Below are 8,153 nucleotides of genomic sequence, written 5' to 3' on the forward strand. Positions count from 1 at the left end.
CTTTTGGTTTTTATCTTTTAAGTGTTGTAACTGTACCCGCATCCACTACTTCCTCTTGAAGTTCAATCCACGCACTAACCACACTGTGTTTAAAATAAGTCTTTTTTTACAAATCTTTCTCCTTTCACCTTAAAAAAAAAAAAAAAAAATGCCCCCTAGTCTTGAAATTCCCCACCCTAGGGAAAAGGCACCTGCCATTCACCTTATCTATATCCCTCATGATTTTATAAGCCTCTAGAAGGCCATCCCTCAACCTCTTATGCTACAGTGAAAAATGTCCCAGCCTATCCAGCCTCTGCTTGTATTTGAAACTGTCAATTCCCGGCAACATCCTGGTAAATATTTTCTGAACCACATCCAGTTTGATAATGTCTATAACAGGGCTACCAGAACTGAACACAGTACTGCAGGAAAGATCTCACCAACATCCTGTACAACCTGAACATGATGCCCCAGCTCCTATGCTCAATGCTCTGAGCAATGAAGGCAAGCACTTTCTTAATCACCCTGTCTAAATATGATGCAAACTTCAAAAAATTATGTACCTGAACCCCTCACTCTCTCTGTTCTACAACACTATCCAAGGCCCTAATTTTAATTGTATAAACCCTGTCCTTGGTTGTTTTACCAAAATGCAATACCTCATTTATCCAAATTAAACTCCATTTGCCACTCCTTGGTCTGTTGACCCAATTGATCAAGATCTCTGTAATCTTAGATAACTTTCACTGTCCACTATACCACCAATTTTGGTGTCATGCACAAAATTACTAACCATGCCTTCTATATTTTTATGTAAATCATTTATATAAATGACAGACAAGTGGATCCAGTGCCGATTCCTGTGGAACACTGCTGGTAACGGGCCTCCAGTCTGAAAAACAACCCTTCACTATCACTATGTCTCCTGCCCTTAAGCCAATTATGTATCCAATTTGCAGGCTCAGCCTGAATCCTTGTGAAAGGCTATACTACAGTCCAAAAGGACGACATTTACCGTTCTGCCCTCATCAATCTTCGTCATTACTTGCTCAAAAAAAACTCAATCAAGTTTGTGAGATGTTATTTCCCTTGCACAAAACCATGCTGACTATCCCTAATCATTTCTTGCCTCTCCAAATGCATATAAATCCTATCTTTCAGAATCCCTTCTAACATCTTATCCACCACCAAAATCCGACTCTCAGGTCTATCGTTCCCAGTCTTCTCCTTACATCACTCCTTAAACAAAGGCACAACATGTACCACTCTCCAGTCCTCAGGCACCTCACCTGTGGTTATAGATGATACAAATATTTCTGCAAGGTGCCCTGCAATTTCCTTTCTAATGTCCCACAATGTCCTGCGAAATATTAGTTCAGGTCCCGGTGATTTATCCACCTTCTATATTTTCTAAGACGTCCAGCACTTCCTCCTCTGTGATGTGAATTGTTCTCAAAACAACAATATTTATTTCCCGGAGTTCTCTAGGCTCTATTTGTTTCTCCACAGTAAAACTGACACGAAGTATTCATTTAGTATCTCACCCATCTCCTGAGATTCAACACAATGATGACCTGTTTGATTTTTATGGAGCCCTATTCTCTCTCTGGTTGCTCTCTTGCTTTTAACGTACTTGTAGAATCTCTTTGCATTATCTTTAACCGTATCTGCCAAGGCTATCTCATATGTCCCCTCCTTATCCACCTGATTTCCCTCTTAAGGTTGCCCCTACGCTCGATACTGTTCAAGATATTCATTTGAACGGAGTTGTCTATATTTAATATTTGATTCTGTTTCATTTTTGACTACAACCTTAATATCTTTATTCATGCCTAATCCTTCCAGCCTTATCTGTCCCTCTTAACAAGAACATAATGACTCTGAACTCCCGTTATCACACTTTTGAAAGTATCCCACTTATCAGGTGTCCCTTTACCTGCGAACAGTCTACTCTAATCAACTTTTGAAAGTTCTTGTATCATACTATTACAATTTGCCTTACTCCAATTAAAAACTTTAACTTTTATGGAAGGTTTATCCTTTTTCACAACTATTTTAAAACTAATAGAATTATCGTCGCTGGTCCCAAAGTATTCCCCTACCAAAACTTCAGTCACTTGCCCTGCCTATTACCAAGTTTTGCTCCTTCTCTAGTAGGAATTCTTACATATTGGTAAAGAAAATTCTCTTGAACACATTTAACAAATTCTTTTAATAACACCAATGAACAGGTAGATTAAAAATGTCAAACTCAAAAGATGAGGTTATCTTGACCCATTGCAAGCCAACACTTGAACAAATCCCAATCTGAGTTGTGGCTGAGCTTATAAAAATCTATCAATAATATGTTTGGGCAGTATAGTTACAATTGCCCTAAGCACAATTATCAGACTGTCACACATATTTGTTTTGTTTAAACCAACCTGTTCAGAAATGTTACGACATGCCTCTGAAGGAAGTGGGACTTGAACCCAGGCCTCCTGGCTCAGAGGTAGGAGCAAGACCACTGCACCACAAGAGCCCCCAGGTTGTCACATACTTAACTAGGGGTTAGTTAGTTCAGTTGACTGGATGGGTGGTTTATCATGCCAAATGATGCTCTTAGAATGGGTTCAATTCCTGTACTTGATGAAGTTACTGTGACCTTATGGTTTTGCCTTCTCAACATTTCCCCTCTCACTGAAACATGTGACCCTCAGGTTAAACTCCCCATCAGTTGTCTCTTCCTAATGTGGGAATGGGAATTTGGTGACTTTATTTTTAACCTGGAATTTTGAAAAATTAGCAACTGCACCATATTTTAATTGTGCCCATAAAGGCTAACTTCAGCAAGAGAAATGGAAGTGAAGAGGAAATGCCATTTACATCAACGCAACACTTTTTTTTTGGTCGAAAATCGCATGTTGGATATCTAAAATAAAAACAGAAAAAGCTGGACATACCCAGCATCGCTCAAGAGAAATAGCATCAATATTTCACTTGAACATCAGAACACGGAGAAGTTAGGAATTTAAATGTTGCTATGTTCTCGTTATTATATTTGGGGTGTGGACAGGACATGTATAGGTTGGATCCGTTTTCCCTGAAGCGTTGGAGACTGAGGGGTGACCTTTATAGAGGTTTATAAAATCACAAGAGGCATAGATATGGTGAATAACAACGGTCTTTTCCTCAGGGTAGAGGAGTCCGAAACTAGACAGCATAGGTTTCGGGTGAGAGGGGAAAGATTTAAAAGAGACCTAAGAGGCAACATTTTCACACAGGGTGGTGCGTGTGTGGAATGAGCTGCCAGAAGAAGTGATGGAGGCTGGTACACTTACAACATTTAAAAGGTATCTAGATGGGTACATGGATAGGAATGATTTAGAAAGATATGGGCCAAATGCTGGCACAAGAGACTAGGTTAATTGACGATATCTGGTCAGCATGGATGAGTCGGTCTGAAGGGTCTGTTTCCATGCTGTACATCCCTAAAGCTCTATTTGAAGAAAAAATTGGCACCCTGATCAGGTACCTTTCCAAATTTCACATTTACAACATCAAGTGCATTTCAGCATTTTCTCAAAGAACTGGCTGTCTTTAATCACCTATCTCTTATTGCAGTCTCAAAAAGTGGCATGAACTTGAAATCTAAAGCAAAAAAATTAGAAATTGTTGCGAACAAAAAGCTGTTTGGTTAGCTTATCGTGGAAAGAACAGCCAAGTTTAGGTCTCCAATGTGAAGCCAACTTTGAATTGAAGGGGTGTAAACTGCAGTCTCCCAGGATATAGAATAGCTCCTGAGACACTAATTTATTTGTTCCCTTCATCGGTGGTGACTGGTCTGAACGTTGTATTTTCTGGTTTCTGTCCACTGCTTATGTTCGGCTGATTCTTGACCGTTAACCTTTCATCAATTCTTTAAAGAAATGTTGCATTGGCTGCCCTCCAGTTCTCAGCTACACTACTTCTTTAAACTATGGAATTGTCTCTCCTGTCGCTACTCTCACTGGGCAGCTTCAGTCATAAAAAGTAGCTTTTTACCCCACACCTGACTTCAACTTTTGCTCTTGAGTATGTTTTCCTTCTCGGCAGTTATCCAATTTGCTCTCATTTCCCTCCTGTGCTTTTTTTTTGTACAAAACAAAAGTGTCCAACAGGAAAAGATCATTAACCAGCCCATTGCAAATCTCAATTCCTTGTTTTATTTACAAATTATTTGTTTAATATTTCTACCTCCTTTATCCTGAATTGGAGTTTTTCTTCTTCAGTAACCAGACAGCCCTTTCTTTTCACTTTTTGTCCATTCTCTAAATACCTGTTGAATCTTCAATGATTTCTTCTTCATGCTTTTTAACCATTTTGTTTTATTTTTTACACTTTTCTAAAGATGGCTTTATTTTCTTTTGCATTTCAGATCCTACTTTTATCTGTAGTCTTCATAAAATCTCACATTTTCAATACTGAAAATGGGTGGAGGGAATGTATATATTTGTTGGCCTGTTAACAATATATCTCAAAAACTAAGGGGCAGCTTTCAATCATGACAGTAGATACACAGGCTTTGACTTAAGAACAGATTAATATTTGGCAAATGTTCAGATTCAGAATAGGATCCTGGCATCTGTTAACATTGAAAATATAGCAGATTTACTTAGTACAGGCAATGACCTAGTGGTATTATCACTAGACTATTACTCCAGAGACCCAGGTAATTTTTGGGGACCTAGGCATGGCAGATGATGAAATTTGAATCTGGAGGAAAAAGTCTAGTGATGACTATGAAACCATTGCTGATAGTCATGAAAAACCCATCTGGTTCACTAATATCCTTTTAAGGAAAGAAATCTTCCATCCTTAACCGGTCTTGCCTATAAATGACTCCAGACCCACATCAGTGTGGTTGACTCGTATTGCTAGTCACGCCAGCACCAATTGCCCATTCTGAGTAACCCTTGATAAGGTTGTAGTGAGTCGTCTACTTGATGTAGGTACACCCACCGTGCTGTTAGGAAGCGAGATTTTGGCCTTTGACCCAGTGACAGTAAAGGAATTATGATGTGGTTCCGAATCAGAATGGTATGTGGCTTTGATGGGTTATGCAGGATATGATGCTCCCGTACAACTGCCCTTTCGTCAAAATTTGAACAGTATTTCCAGATCATTTGAAAAGACAGGGAGTGATTACGGACAGTCAATGTGGCTTTGTTCGTGCGAAATCATGTCTCACTAACTTGACTGAGTTCTCTGATGAGGTATCAGAGTCATACAGCATGAAAACAGGCCCTTTGGTCCAACTTGTCCGTGTTTCCCAAACTAAAATAGTCCTATTTGCCTGCGTTTTGCCCATATCCCTCTAAACCTTTCCTATTCATGTACCTGTCTAAATGTCTTTTAAATGTTGCAACTGGACTTGCAGCTACCACTTCCTCAGACAGTTCATTCCACATACAAACCACCACCAGTGTGGAAAAATTGCCCCTTGGGTTTATTTTCTGCTGATTTAGTTGATACTGTTTCAACAGAAGCACTTTTAACTTCCACATTTACTCAGTCTGATATTTATAGGTAAACTTAACAGCTATGTGATTATTTGAGGGAGGCAATTATGAAGAAAAATGACCTATGTCCTGCAGGGGAAGAAATTGTTCATTTATAAGTTGGAGTCACCAATTTTTGTTTTTAATTTTGTGTATAATACATAAACACTTGATTATATATAATTATATATAGTTACATTGTTCTTCCTCAGATACAGTTTGAAAGTTCCTGTTTTAATTCTTTGGATATTTTAGAGGAAGGAAAATTTACATTGACATTAACCCAAGTTTGAACCCTGCTGAATGATTGGCTTCTTCTTAGTTTCAGGACAGGGTTGAAAGTGACATTCACGAACAGCAAATTTCAACAATTTGTCAACGATCCATCTTGCAATCATTCCCTTAAAAATAAATTGTGCGCTTTAAGTCCCAGATGCCTGTTGAGGGGGGGGGGGGGGGGGGTGGTTTACTGCAGAGATTATGGGCACAACTCAATGTTCTGTGTTTTTCTGTGAATTATGCAACTTTTCTTGGGAAGTTCCAACATTAAATTCTCCAATTAAGAAGAACTAAGATGGCAACAAAAAAAATCCTGAGCTATTTTGGTTTTCTTCTTGCTGGTTTTGTTAATGACTGAAATGACTCATCAAATAGTGTAAACGTAGATTCAGTTACAGGAGTTTGGCAGCTCTCATTTGCATTTTCATATATCTTTGGAAGTCTGTTTATGTGCATATGTAAACTGACTTTGCTGGCATTGTGTGTTTAGCTGAACAAAAGGATCCTGCTAGTCACCAGCTAGAATTTCACACATCAAAGTTGGTAAATGAGAATTTATTAGCAAAATTCTGTTCGTTTGAATGTCTTTCCCATGTGTGTATGTATGTCTTATGTGGAATGTAATTGTATTCGAGTGGTGAACCAGCCTGTGCAGTTTTAGAAACACAGTGTGCCCTTGTGGTGCAGTGGTGATGGCCCGACCTCTGGGCCAGGACACCCAGTTTCAAGTCCTGCCTGCTCAATGGTGTATAATAATTTTGATCTGTACATACTTTTGCTTACTATGATCTGCCTGTACTGCTTGTAAACAAAGCTTTTCACTGTATTTCGGTACACCTGTCAATAAATAAATAAATAGATCAACTAGTTTGCTTAGAAAATATGTAAGTACAGGCTGAAAGAGGGATTTGCTTGAACGTGCACAATATTCGTTGTTCAGTCAATAAGAGCTTGTCAATTTATCAAGCCCAGACTGTGATGTTCTGTCTTTCACTGCCTGGCTCTCTGAATTTTAGTTGTCCTGTTCATGTATGTAAATATGTATGCCTCCTTCTCATGATAGAAGGATGCCAATAGCGTATATACGTCCATAGGTGTGTATAATGTTTGTAATTTCTGTTTCTGCATTGTTGTATGCATTAAAAGATAAAAGCACTATTTAGCTAAATGCTCAGTAGTTAGCATGGCTGCCTCTCAGCGCCAGGGACCCAGGTTCGATTCCATGCTCAGGAGAATGTGCAATCCCTGTGTCTGCATGGGTTTCCTCTGGGTGCTCTGGTTTCCTACCATAGTCCAAAGATGACCAGATCAGGTGGATTGCCCTTGCCATTGGGTTACCAAGATAGGGTAGAGGGGTGGGTCTGGGTGGGATGCTCTTTGGAGGGTCGGTGTGGATTTGATGGGCCAAATGGCCTGCTTCCACATTATAGGGATTCTATGATTCTACAATATTATAGAGAGCTATGTTAGATGAAAGAAGTTGCTGAAATGTAATCATTCATTTAAATTTTTTACAACTAGTTGCATATGCACCTTTTACCAGGCAACTTTCTTCATTGCAGTATACTGACTATTGATTGAGTGTAGACTGTATTATAAAACAGAATGCATCGTGGGGGTCAGATGACATCATAAGCAGGGGCATATGTTATGACCTTGAAGCATGGTGTCAGGAAAGGGGCTGAATTTCTTTTCCTGATGTCATTATATTTTCTGATAAGTTTGCCATGACACATGCCGTAAAGGATGGCAAAGCTCCAACTATTGAGTCACAGTTGAATCTATGGTATGTCACTGTGTCTGTAACTCCAATGTTTTGAGGTGGTAGTGCAGTACACTGCAGGGTTTTGTGCTCCAAAGAATGGTTAGAAAGTGTTCTTTTGTCTTCTTCCCTTTCTCCCCCATACTTCTGCCCTCTGCTGACATGATGTTTAGGTGTAAGGAGATTTAAAAAAGCCTAGGAGATGGTTGACTGCACTTTGGTTAGTAAGGTAAACCAGATTTTTGGAGAAAATGAAGAGACTTCTTCTCTTGAAATACCTCTGTGCAGAATCCTTAATCCTTCTGTTGCTACAGGGATACTGTAAGTAAAGCCACTAGTCAATTTGCTATGAACTGCAAAGACCAAAAGGTTTGGTAGTACTCTTGCATGTGCTGTGACAGTGCATCTTAAACTTGTGTAGTACCTGAAGCTCCGCAGTTGACCACCATGCTCCTCATTTCAGTAAGAAATTAATAAAACAGTCTTCTGGCTCATTGTCAACCTGTGATTTCATGGTCAGTAAGTATCAATTTTGATGAGTGGATTGAGAGTGATGCTCTCAACAATCATTCAGGTTACCGGAGGACTGCTAATAACTCCGGGCTGAGATT

The 8,153-nt window shown here is 39.3% G+C and overlaps 1 protein-coding gene across 1 annotated transcript in view; it reads right to left on the reverse strand.

The window, feature by feature from the left end:
- b3galnt2 (beta-1,3-N-acetylgalactosaminyltransferase 2) overlaps positions 1 to 8,153 on the reverse strand; it is a 253,648-nt gene that overhangs the window by 180,383 nt on the left and 65,112 nt on the right. The gene's annotated exons all lie outside the window — the stretch shown is intronic.

The sequence above is a fragment of the Rhincodon typus genome, chromosome 5 (genome assembly GCF_021869965.1).
Source record: "Rhincodon typus isolate 14 chromosome 5, sRhiTyp1.1, whole genome shotgun sequence".
NCBI classification, from domain to species: Eukaryota; Metazoa; Chordata; class Chondrichthyes; order Orectolobiformes; family Rhincodontidae; genus Rhincodon; species Rhincodon typus.